Raw genomic sequence first — 13,026 nt, 5'->3', positions numbered from 1 at the left:
TCAAAAGTGCTGTCAACCTTTTGCATATCCATCCTACCAAAATGTACCAAAGGGTTGATTTGGGATGTCTTGCTGCCCAACTGGGACTGAACCTTGCATTCTGACTTTCTGATTCAGCTTCTGCCTATAGTGCATTTGCTTTCCAAAAGGAGATTGCCAGGGCTCCAGAAAGAGTTGAAGGAATATTAATAAGAGAACTGAGCTTTTATCAAAAGCGGCTGCTTGTAGGTGAACTTGGCCCAATTCGGAGTTCTTCCACTGTTGCTGACGGATCCCAGGGACCCTTCGGTAAAAGCCAGAAAAGTCATTCATGGGGCTTTCTCCCATGCAGATGTTAAGCTCTTTGGACAGCTGGAATAAGGTTAAGTTCATTCATTTATTCACTGAGTATTTATTAAGTACCTGAAATGTGCCTGACTAGTAAGTAGAATTTATTTATTTTTTGTTTTGTTTCAATTGTTTATTAACCAGATTACAAAAATAATCCTGGTAGATACCTTAGTTCATCTTTCTAATAAGTCTGTTGATCTGGTCTTCCCTGTTGCCAGCATCTCCACCTTCTACAAAACTGATGGTCTTTTTCTTCATTCCACCTCGTGGAGAAGACAATTTAAAGGGCCACAGGAAGTTGTTTGCTTCTTTGAAATGTTTTCCAACTGTATAGATCTCATGAATCAGATCCTCCATGCAGATAATTCCATATTTCCCAAGAGATTGAGCAATCCATGCATTGACTGTCAGGGCAATTCGCTTTTTGTTGATTTTGCCATAACCACGCTTGTAGATCAGTTCATTTGCAGACTTCAGATTTGGGTACCCCCATGCAATGTATGGCTCCACAGTTCTCAGCATGTTAATTGACGCCTTGTTGAGCTTCACAAAGGTGCCGCTGAAGATCTGCCGGAGGCGAAGGAGCTGCAGCACCTTTCGAACCTTTGGGCTCACGCCGTTGATGCCTCTGATCCTGATGACAAACGCCAATTTGGGTTCCGCAGGTACATAGAAGTTGCCGGCTTTTCGTGCCATCCTAGCCATTCGAATTTCAGTTCTGTACATCTGCCTGTATTCCTTGCGGTAATGCTTAGCTTTTTCATAGATAAGCTTCCTCCTTGCCTTTCGAAGCATCTTTTGGGCAAACTTCTTTCTCAGTCGCTTGATCTTAAGCTCTGCGAAATTCTTCGGCTTTTTCTTAAGGTTTTCTGGCACAGCAGGAACCTTCTTTTTCTTCTCTTCTGCACCCTCCATGGTTCTAGCCGGGAAAGAGCAGAATTTAATTTTTAATCATTAATTATAACGTTTGATCCAGAAAGGCAATGGCACCCCACTCCAGTACTCTTGCCTGGAAAATCCCATGGATGGAGGAGCCTGGTAGGCTGCAGTCCATGGGGTCACAAAGAGTCGGACATGACTGAGCAACTTCACTTTCAGTTTTCACTTTCATGCATTGGAGAAGGAAATGGCAACCCACTCCAGTGTTCTTGCCTGGAGAATCCCAGAGACGGCAAGCCTGGTGGGCTGCCATCTATGGGGTCACACAGAGTCAGACACGACTGAAGCGACTTAGCAACAGCAGCAGAACATTTGATCTGCAGAAATAATCGGTCCAGTGTTTGGAAGAAGTATACCACAAGACAATGGGTAGGGAGAGAAAAAAGAGGAAACTACTTTGCTCCCTTCTTCACAGCCCCTCGGATAAGTTCCATGGGGAGGAGAGTTCTGAAGCACCGAGCCACTTTCAAGTTGCAAGCTACAGTGAATTACTTTGGCAAGTTCTATTTCATTGGTTTAAATCTGGTATAACATAGAATAACACATAGCTTCCCAGAACTGTCTATATCCAGAACCTATGTCAGTTGCTTAGAACGTTTTCTAAAATCCATCTACATGGAAGAAAAGTTTTTAAATGAATTTTAAACACACCCCAAGGTTATCCTTCCTCCACTGCAGGGTTTGTTCAATGGCTGCAGGCAACCAAGCAAATGCCAAATCAGACATAGACCAGAATAACATGGCTGCCCTTTTAATCTTTTGCAAGTTCAGACAAACAGCAGTCATTCTTATTCTATACAATGGGTATTTTTTGTCCAGCTTCACAAGATTCAAACTTATCCTTCATTGCTGCATAGAAAAATAATGTAATTATAAGTTTTTTTAAATTGCATTTGTACAGTCCTTTGCTATTGCTATTGCTAAGTCACTTTATTCGTGTCCAACTCTGTGCGACCCCATAGACGGCAGCCCACCAGGCTCCCCCATCCCTGGGATTCTTCAGGCAAGAACATTGGAGTGGGTTGTCATTTCCTTCTCCAATGCATGAAAGTGAAAAGTGAAAGTGAATTCACTCAGTCGTCTCCAACTCTTAGCGACCTCATGGACTGTAGCCCACCAGGCTTCTCCATTCATGGGATTTTCCAGGCAAGAGTACTGGAGTGGGGTGCCACTGCCTTCTCCTGTACAGTCCTTACTAATTCATAAAACATCATGTGGTTTATAAAAGGATTTTCTCATTTAATCATATGATTTTAATATTCAGTCAACAAACAATTATTGACCTAATAGATCTCTCTGGTGCCTAGCTTAGGGCTTAGTGGATGAAGAATAAAATATGGTCTTTGCCCTTATGTATGGCAAAACCAATACAGTATTGTAAAGCAAAATAAAGTAAAAATTAAAATTAAACAAAAAAAAAAAGAATTGATGTCATATCCTGGTATAGTACCAACTCCCAACTATCCTGGAAACATCTCTCGTCCTAGCCAGACAATCCATTGGTTCACCATAGAGCCAATATACACACAACCACACCAAACAACCACCACAAAATATTAGTAGTGACCAACTAGGTGGTAACAAGTCATGTGCTAAAGAACGGACAAAGAACCAGTGGCCACTCAGAGGTGAACCACATGCCTAGAAAGCAAAAAGGAAACCCTTTGCTCACACCTGCCTTAGATTAGTTGAGCACCATTCGCATGAACAGGAGAGGCAACAATCATTTTGAGGAGGGTGAAAAAGCCAAGCAAGGAAGGAAGAAACCAAACACGGATTGAAAGCACATGACACAAGCCCCTGGCTCGTGGAGCCTCACAAGAAAAAGCATGAAGTAAGCGTCTTGCAGCAGGGCGACTATCAGAAAGACAAAATGGTTGTAATCAATCCTAACAAAAGCCAACAAAAGAAAATGTTGGACAGCTTGTTAGATAAATATTCAATAAGACTGATCCACCTCACTGCATTGTTGTAAAGACCAGCTAATAAAAAAAGGTTGTCAAGGACACTGCAAACACAGAAGAACTAACCAATAATAAGAACATTAATAATAAGGGAGGGCCTAGGAATAAAACCAGTTCCATCAAGACCAAAGATGTTGAGCAACCAGCACAGAAATAAAGAAAACAGATACAACTGCCTGGAGGTTGTCCAAACAAACAAGAACCAAATACTTTTTTTGCTCTTAATTTTGAAAAAGAAGACAAGTTTACAGGGTATAAGACTATAAATAAATATTGGCCAATGGGTTCTTGCTTTTCCCTGGAGGCAGCTCCCTTTGAAATGACTTCCTGGACAGAAGGGGTGGGAGGGAGTTGAAGGCTCCTACCCTCCTCCCTAGAACTCAGTCTGCGACAGGAAGGCTTCTCTCCCTAGTCTTGATGATTTGGGGTTGGGAAAAAAAAAAAAAAACACTGGAAGGAATCCAAAGCTGTGGTTCATTTCATTCTTTCATTTCCTGCCTTTGCCAAACGCTGACAATTACAAACAAATGTTGTCTTCACAACAACTTTCTTCTAGATGAACATTCTGCTTATTTCGGTTGCTTTTGTGTATGTGACTTGAGAAACACTTTCTAAATCCCCAAGGTGACAGGAGTCCCATCTAATGATAATGATTATTTAATGTCATCATCACGATGGGCTGCCTGGGCGAATGAAAAGCTGGCTGGGTCTAAAGCATTCACTCAAGTGAGGTAAATTAACACTTTCCAGGGTACCAGATTTCCCATCGGGACCCTAAAGAAAGCAATTCATTACCCAGGCATTCTTCACCTTCAACATTGCTATCCCCCAGCAAGTTCTTCCATGGCTTAAACTGTCAGACTTCTCAAACAGTGTGGGGAAGACCAGGAGAGATAAGAACATCCTGAGAAGAGCCAGGCTGGGTGGATAATTTTAGTCATCTGAAGATAGTCCAGGGGTGATAATCATTGCCATCATCACAGCCCACGTGAATGCACTCCATGTTACTTTTCAAAGCACTTTCATCACATCAATCATCCCTTTGATCCTCACAATAATCCCTGAGGTATGCAAAGTAGGTATTATAGTCTGCACCTGGCTATGGCAGCAAGATGTGCACAACTGGCATGGAGATAAGCCTAGACGACACAGGGAAGAAAGAAAGGCTGAAGCAGGAAGAGAGGCAAGTTCTCAAATCAGTAGCATCAAAAGCACAGAGGGTCTGGGACCAGGGGCCATGCAGAGTGAGGACATAGGATGGCACACACAAGCAGAAACATGAAGGAGTGTGGGTGTTTGATTGGATAGATGAGGTTTAAAAGACTCCTGGTTATCTGCTGAGTCAAAGATCAGTATTTCTAAAGCCAAAATCAAGAAATATGACAGCTAAAATGGACGAAGTATCTACTATAGTAATTCCCTTGCATTCAAGCCTTCAAGCTGAGAACTCTCAAGATGCAGAAGCTACAACAAGGAACCAGAACCTGTGCCATTAATGTCAAACATGAGTGAAATTGCAGCTTGCCAAGCTGACAGTCTTCAGCTCCACCGTCTCCCACTTCCTCTCCCTCCTCCAGTCAGTAACTCTTCTTGCCTGTTCACTCAATGCCAGCCCCTGTGTGCCAGCTGTTGTACTGTACTATTACACTTTTCAAGATACTATAAGATTAAAAACGTATAGTTTTTGTGTTTGTTTTTTATGTATTATTTGTCTGAAAACTATTACAAACCTATTACAGTGAAAGTCGCTCAGTTGTGTCCGACTCTTTGCAACCTCATGGACTATGCAGTCCATGGAATTCTCTAGGCCAGAATACTAGAGTGGGTAGCCTTTCCCTTCTCCAGGGGATCTTCCCATCCCAGGGATCGAACCCAGGTCTCCTGCATTGCAGGCATATTCTTTACCAGCTGAGCCACAAGGGAAGCCCAAGAATATTGGAATGGGTAGACTATTCCTTCTTCAGGGGATCTTCCCAATCCAGGAACTGAATTGGGGTCTCCTGCATTGTAGGCAGATTCTTTACCAACTGAGCTATCAGGGAAGCCCATTACAATACAGTCCTATATAGCCAATTGTGTTAGTTGGGTACTTAGGCTAACTTTGCTGGACTTAGAAATGAATTGGACTTACGAATGTGCTCTTGGAAGGAAACTCGATCATATGTAGGGAACTTATTGTATTTGCCAATTGTGTTCCTGAAAGATATTAACAGATTTAACCTTCACAACCAATCTATGCAAGATAGACATCATCAACCCTTTATTTTTTTGACCATGCTGTGCACCTTTCAGGATCTCAGTTCCCCAACCAGGGATTGAACTGGGATTAGGTTCAGGCTGGGGGAAGGGCAGAGATGGTAGAAGCAGAATGGTCAGAGCCAACGGGACTTAAGAGGGCCCTGGGGAAGTGAAAAGGAACTCTGTGACTTCTCTGCCATGGAACCTGGGACAAGACACTTCTCTGAACTTCATCAGTAAAAAAGAATCAACAAAATCCACCTCACAGTAATTCTATGAGGATTGAAGTTTATACACACACACATATACATATATATGTAGTTCTTAAGCATTTGCAAGATTTCATGTTGAGATAGATGGTCTCTGTGGAGGGTAAAGTGACAAGCAAGAATAGCATTTGGAACGATCCCTTCTTTGCATGTAATAAAATATTTCCATTGAAAACCTACTTTCCCCAATCCTCATGAATTCAAGCTACATCATAAGTGAGATTTTTCTGATTCTAAGAAGCACATAGAAAGCCATTTCAGTGATCTTTTCCTTCTGTGAGACTTATTTAACATGTTTCTTATGACCCACTATGAACCCTTCTGCTTTATGTAAAGAAGATTCTTGCTGGAGGAAGAATGAATCAAGGGCAATAACATCCTGCCTGACCCTGATTAGCATGTCAGAGTCACGTGCAGTAACAGCCATAAAGACTCAACAAAATTGCCCTCAGTTTCTCTAAAAGATTTGCCCAAGAGAGCCCATCCACGTTCAACTCTGCAGTGACTCTGGACATCAAAAACATTCCCAAGGAGAGGTGGCAACAGTGAGCCATGTCATTTGTACAGTTCCCTGCAAAGGTGCTTAGAAATTTCAGCTTTCAAAAACGGAATAATTCAGGGAATTTTAGAGTTTGCAAGAAACCCATTGCCCACCTGATCTCACCCCCAACTCTAAGCCCACTGGTCAGTGTCTTCCTGTATAAGCAAGCTGACACAGGGTTTCCTTATACAGACCTGGGTCTGGGGAAGTTATTTCTAGAAAGTGCCCAGAGGACAGTTGGATATAAACACAATAGTATCAGGAGCCACTAAGTGGCTCATTCAGAATGTCTTCAGCTTCTCTAATCCTCTCATTCTATTATGACTTGTCAATGTCCACATTTTACATTAATGTACTCTTATAATAAGCACACAACCAGAGCACGGTCATAAGCAGCTTATCCCCCTGAACCGTCAGCAAACCCTCTTGTCCGTCTCTCTCTCCACCGGGCCCTCTTCTCAGGCCAAAACACCAGCTCATCTTCAAGATACAAATGCATTGTGGGCTGAGGACACTGGCCACAGAGATGGCCTTTCCATGCCCCCCTGTCACTCTCCAAGGGAGCACATGACTGGGCTGAAGTCTTAAAACCAGACTAGCTGAACCTGAACTCAGCCCTGGCCCTGCCCTTCAGTCCCATCACCCCAACTGGAACTGGGCACTGCGCATGGACACTAGTGGACTTTGAACTTGAGGTGGAAGGCTGCCTGGCTGCTGGGATCGAGGAGGAAAGAGGACCCCTCGCAGGTTGTAACCAGCCTGCAGCAAAGCCTGAGAGCCTGAAAGGGGCTACAGAAGGGAACTTTGACTGCCCGGCTTTCCAGTCGAACATGTGAAGCCTGGTGTTTCCATCATGAGGTTAGGAGAGCCTGTGTGATTCTGTTACAGTGAGAAGCTGGTCTTGCGCTCTAAGTCCATCTGATAGGGTAGCCAGGAAAATGTCACGAAAAACATTCAGGGGAATTTGTTTTGAGATTCCCAGCCAGGGCCGCCAGCTATTAAAATGAAACAAAGTCATAGCTTGCTCTTTAGTCAGTCTTGCCTTTGTGTCGCCTCAGGATTTCCCATGATAGGAGGCTAAGGCTTATGTAACATTGGCTTCAGGTGACTTAGTCATCATCACCAGTGAAGACGGGGGTGGGGGAAACCTTACTGGGTTATCTCTGCCTAAATGCCCCAAAGCAGCCACCACTTGGCTGGACTTAACTAAAGCAGCAAGGGGTTTTTTCTTTTCCTTTTTTTTTTCTTTCAGGAGGAGCTGCTCTACACTCTAGAAATGGGGAAGGACTACTCGAGAGTAGGGGGCAGCACCAAGGCAGCTGAGAACTCTGCAGCAGAAACCATCCTCCCAGGGCTTAGTTGCTCAGTCATGCCCAACTCTTCACAACCCCATGGACTGTAAGCCACCAGGCTCCTCTGTCCATGGGATTTCCCAGGCAAGAACACTGGAGTGGGGAGCCATTCCCTTCTCCAGGGGATCTTTCTGACCCAGGGATTGAACCCAGGTCTCCTGCGTTGCAGGTGGATTCTTTACCGTCTGAGAGCTACCGGGAAAGCCCATCCTCCCAGACTGCACCACAGAAGAGAAGCAGCACCATAGAACACCAGCACACAGCCTTACACAGAACAAACTGCGGGACCTACAGGCTGCAGGGCACTGGAGAGGCCGGCTGGAGGTCTCCCCTGCAGCCGGCGCAGAGTCCCTGTGGGTCACCAGCGGTTCTTTCCTGCCCCCCAGTGCCCTTGACTGCCCAAGTCCCTGACATCCTTTCTCCAAGTCAGCTTCTTCTGTGCCTTACTCCCTCAGGCAAAGCACTGCATTTTCCAAGGTAACACCTAGCTAATCTAATACAATCTAATCTGAAAGCGTTAGTGAGTATTATTGGATTAATGCGCTATTACTCCTAGAAAATACAATTTGCATTCCAGAGACACAGGGCCTCAAACCGAAGGAGTGGGAATTTCCATTACACTGGCAGGCTAGGAAGGAGGCAATTTTGCAAGGGGTGGGAATTTCAAGACCAAATTTAAAACCTTAAAAACAGCCTTGCCTATTCCTACAGCTGGGAAGGTTTGGAGTTTCATGTTTTAAAAGCTACCACGTAATCTCCCTTCTAACTTTTTCCCCACCTCCTCACTACTGATGTGCTCAGCAACCTTGAACTTTCTTTTAACCTCAGGTGAGCCTGGGCTCTACCTTATCAGTGGGGGTTTCAGCGCATCTTTAAAAAAAAAAGAAAAGAAACCTACCTCCCCAGTTATTTAAAGTAATCATGCCTAATACTTCATTCTTTTTACTTTGGTCTATTCTTGGTAAACCTAATAAGGTACTTCGGAGATACACAAGAACTCTTAGAAGAGCTACCATTTGGTGTATACGTGCTATACGTCTGCCTATGTTCTAAACCAATTATATACATTGTCTCCCTCCTCATAACAATCCAGTAAACTAGACGCTATTATCCCCATTTTTAAAATGAGAAAACTGAGGTACATAAAATTTAAATAAATTAGCCAAGCTCACATAGTTGATAGTGTTGGAGGAGGAATCCCAGCAAGATTCTCTGAATCCAAACTTGCCCTAACCCTAACCCTATCTTCTCCTAGCAGATTTAAAGCAACAATATTCCTACCATTTTGAGTTTTACCGCCTCACAGTGCTGAATAAGTCTTCACGCATGGTCCCCAGACCAACAGCAGCAGCATCCCTCAGGAAACTTGCTGAAAATTGCAAAATTGGGGTCTTGACTTGAAAGAATCAGAAACTGTAGGGGCGGAGCCCAGCAGTTACATTTTAACAAGCTCTCTGTGTGATTGTGGGGCACACTCAAGACTGAGAACCACCAAACCAAGCCATCAGCCCAGATTCTTAAAGTTTTGATAACAGGTCAGTAGTAGCTGCTTTTTAATAACTTCCATTCCTGAAATAATTCCTTTTCAGTTAGAAACTTCCATGTGATTTCACTAATTCTAGGGAGATGTGGACATATGAACATTGTTGGCACAAGCTCGACAGGTGTGCAACATTGGGAATGAAAATGAGGGAATCGGTGCAGAAGATAGTTTCTCAAAATCCTGCACAGGGCTGAGTGTATAAAGCCATGTAAGGAGTATTCTTGCGTTTAAAGTGCGGGGAAAGGGGAAGGTTATCTAAGCTGCGGCCGCTCGTCGGCTCCTGGCGCATGCTTACCTGCTCAATTTCTGCAGTCGCGTCCTACTCTTTGCAACCCCATAGACTGTAGCCCGCCAGGCTTCTCTGTCCATGGGATTCTCCAGACAAGAATACAGAGTGGGCTGCCATGCCCTCATCCAGCAGATCTTCCCAATCCAGGGATCGAACCCACGTCTCTCACATCTCCTGAATTGGCAGCCAGGTTCTTTACCACTAGCACCACCTGGGAAGCCTCCGTCTGCTCCATACTTGTGCAAAATTACAGAGAATGCCATGAAAAGCCCCTGGGGGATTCACCTGACTGGCATCTGAACAGCTTGCCTCCCTCTTTTGTTTTTCATCCTATGCCGCTAAACTTTCTTAAAACAAGACTGAGGCACCCAATTTGGCCTAGAAAAAGCCCATTAGGCTGAGGTTGCCCCACTCCCTCCCTCAGCTGGAAAACCTGTGCCCGGAGGACAGGAACACAGCTGTGGGGACGTCTGTGCCTCACGACTTGGGGCTGAGAATAGCCCGTTTTTCAGTAACCAAGTTCCAGCGCTCAGTTTCTCAACCCCATGTGTCTTGGAGCTGGTTCAATATTAGCCTAGGTGCGCCTACAGAAAAGAATAGAGAAATTCATGGCCATCATTCCACCTTGATCTGAAGAAGAAAAGTGATTTGAGTTGATTTTCAAATGGGGCCAGAGGCTAGAAATAGGGGGAACCTTCCTCACTGAAGCTGGGTCAGGAACCTCAACCTTCTCAAACCAGAGTGAAGCTGTTCCTTCAGGGCAGGCAGGGGGCTGTTCTGGTGGAAAACAAAGCTTGGATTCTGTGTCACGTTGGCCCAGCTGCACAGTCCCAGCCAGGGAACTTGCTAGCTCCTGCGTGGCCGTTCCTAGCTGTGTGACTCTGGGAAGCACACCTCATCCTCTTGAGCCTTGGTTTCCTGAACTGCTTTGGAAAGGAGGATGTGGGGAGTCCAAGAGGCAGGAATGATGACCATCAGTTGGGAATGAAGAGAAACAGGGCCTCGTAGCCTAACTAGGCTCCACCTGCCACAGGAGCTGCTCAGTGAATGCAGGCTCTCTTCCTGGTCCCCTCTGAAGTGCCCAGGTGGATGCTCACCTGCCTGATGGGAGCCCCAGCCTCCAAGAACCAACACCAGGGGTTATATAAACAGGGCTTGATATCCAGGGGTTACATGCCCTGTTAACAGGTCTCACAGGCATGGTCCAGAGACCCCAACATAGCAGTGAGGGGTTTCTAACCTTGAAATACTGAACAAGACCGGGCTGCCTCATATTCTAAAGCAGGAAAAAGCTATAATCCCCTAGTCTGGGTCAGATCACCAGCCTTCCCCTAAATCCCCTTGGGAACCCACTTCCTCCCCACAGCTCTTCACTCATAAACACACCCTGAACACTGACAAAGGCAGATTCAGTTAATCCCTAAATATTCAGGGGTATGACACACCATTCAACTACAGAGCAGAGAAACACCACACTGTGTCTGGGTATTAATTATGCTTAAAACCTTTCCCGCAGACATTTATTTTTTCCCTAAAGGAGAGCGCCCTCTACTGGCGAATTAGCATGCTGCTGGGGAAGGGCATCTGTGTTAGAGGACATTAGGGACGTTGCTGCTGCTGGGGCTGCTGAGTCGCTTTAGTCGTGTTCGACTCTGTGCGACCCCGTAGATGGCAGCCTACCAGGCTCCCCCGTCCCTGGGATTCTCCAGGCAAGAACATTGGAGTGGGTTGCCATTTCCTTCTCCAATGCATGAAAGTGAAAAGTGAAAGTGGACGTTAGGGCCCCCTTTTAGGGTAGAAAAAGGTGTCAGTTATTTTCAAATAGCTAAGTTTTCATCCATACTGGGAACAAATGCGGGTACGAACTAATGAAGGTTGATGTTTAAAACCCCAAACCCCTGAAACCCTCTCAGCTGACCTGGTTACAGTTTACTACAGCAAACAAACGGGCTAAAAAGAGGTACAAGAACCTTCTCTCCTCCCTATACATGGATAATCTTCTAGAAATATTTCACACAGAGACAGGGCTCCACCCAATATTTAGGCTGTAAAGGTGTCCCATCAGACATTTTTAAAGTGATTACAAATAACCTAAATATCCATCACTGCACATTTAAACAATGGAATATTATGCAGATTAAGAAAAGTGAGAAAGCTTGTTCTATCCCTGTATGGAAAGAGTTCCAAATCTTGTAGTTTAAGAGGAAAAGCAAAATACAAATGGATAGCCAACAAGGGCCTACTGTATAGCACGTGGAACTCTGCTCAATGATATGCAGCAGCCTGGATAGGTGGGGAGTTTGGAGGAGAAAGGATACATACGTATGTATGGCTGAGTCCCTTGGCAGTCCACCTGAAACTATCACAACATTGTTAACTGGCTATACTCCAGTATAAAATGAAAAGTTTAAAAAAATCAAAAACAAAAAAGCAAAGTATGGAAACCATATATATATATAATACACTACCATTTGTGTAAAATTAAAAGTAGATTTATATTTGCTTCTACATGCAGAGAGCAAAATATTTCTGGAAGTCTGAACAATAAACTAGTAACCGTGGTTCCACTTTATAGGCATCCAAGAACTATAGGAATGGCAGACAGGAGTGAGGAGAAACTTTACTTTGTTACATATTTTGACCTCCGATGTGAATAAACCTGTTAACTAGTCAGAACATCAAATGGATGGTTTTGCAAACAACAGCCTGAACGGACATGCAGATTTCCTTTACTCAACATTTCAATACTAGTCATCTTTTATTTAACACTCATTATGTGCCATGCACTGTGCTAAACATGTTACAAGTATTTACTTATTTATTTAACCCTCCCAATCCCTCTGTGCAGTTTTGTCATCCATATTCTAGAGAAGAGGAAACTAAGGAATGGAAAGGTTAAGCTACTTTCCCAAGTTTACACAGAAAAGGCTCCAGCAAGGCTGATACCAGAGTTTCTGCACTCAACACTGCTACTCAGCTGCCGGGGAGAAAATTTCTCCAACACAGCAAAACTGGCAGCAGAGAGGGTTGTAAGTTAAAACCCTGGGAGACCCAAGTAAAAGTCTGGAGAAGCCCTTTACTAGCGGTCTCAACGTGAGATTTTGACTGGACAAACACACACACACTCACACCTTCTCATACATAATCACACACACAAACATAGTCTCGTATTCTCGTAGTCACATATGTTCATATATTCTCACACACTCCTGTACATAGAATCTTCCATTCTCATAAACATATATTTCCACACACTGATAAACATTTTCACACATATTTTCACACTCATACACATATCAGTGGCTTTCTCTGACTCCAGCCTGACCTCTCCACGTTCTCTCTGGCACAGCCCCCAGTGTGGGCCCTGTGACACTCCAGCCAAGGATCCCTGGACCTCTCAGGCCTGCTCACCCTTGCCCATTCACAGGACCTCCTCTCTAGGCACACACCTTTCCCAAATGAAATATGGGGACTTATATTTCTACCTCATCCAACCCATTCTTGCTCCTAAATATGCTCCGCGCTGTCCAACTCAGTCTTTCATTGAGTCCCCCTCAGGAC

The 13,026-nt window shown here is 44.4% G+C and overlaps 1 pseudogene; it reads right to left on the bottom strand.

Moving 5' to 3' along the window:
* On the bottom strand, nt 485-1,245 carry LOC102188442 (annotated as a pseudogene).

Source organism: Capra hircus, chromosome 20 (assembly GCF_001704415.2).
Source record: "Capra hircus breed San Clemente chromosome 20, ASM170441v1, whole genome shotgun sequence".
In the NCBI taxonomy this organism is placed as follows: Eukaryota; Metazoa; Chordata; class Mammalia; order Artiodactyla; family Bovidae; genus Capra; species Capra hircus.
This window is presented reverse-complemented; position numbering and strand designations above follow the sequence as displayed.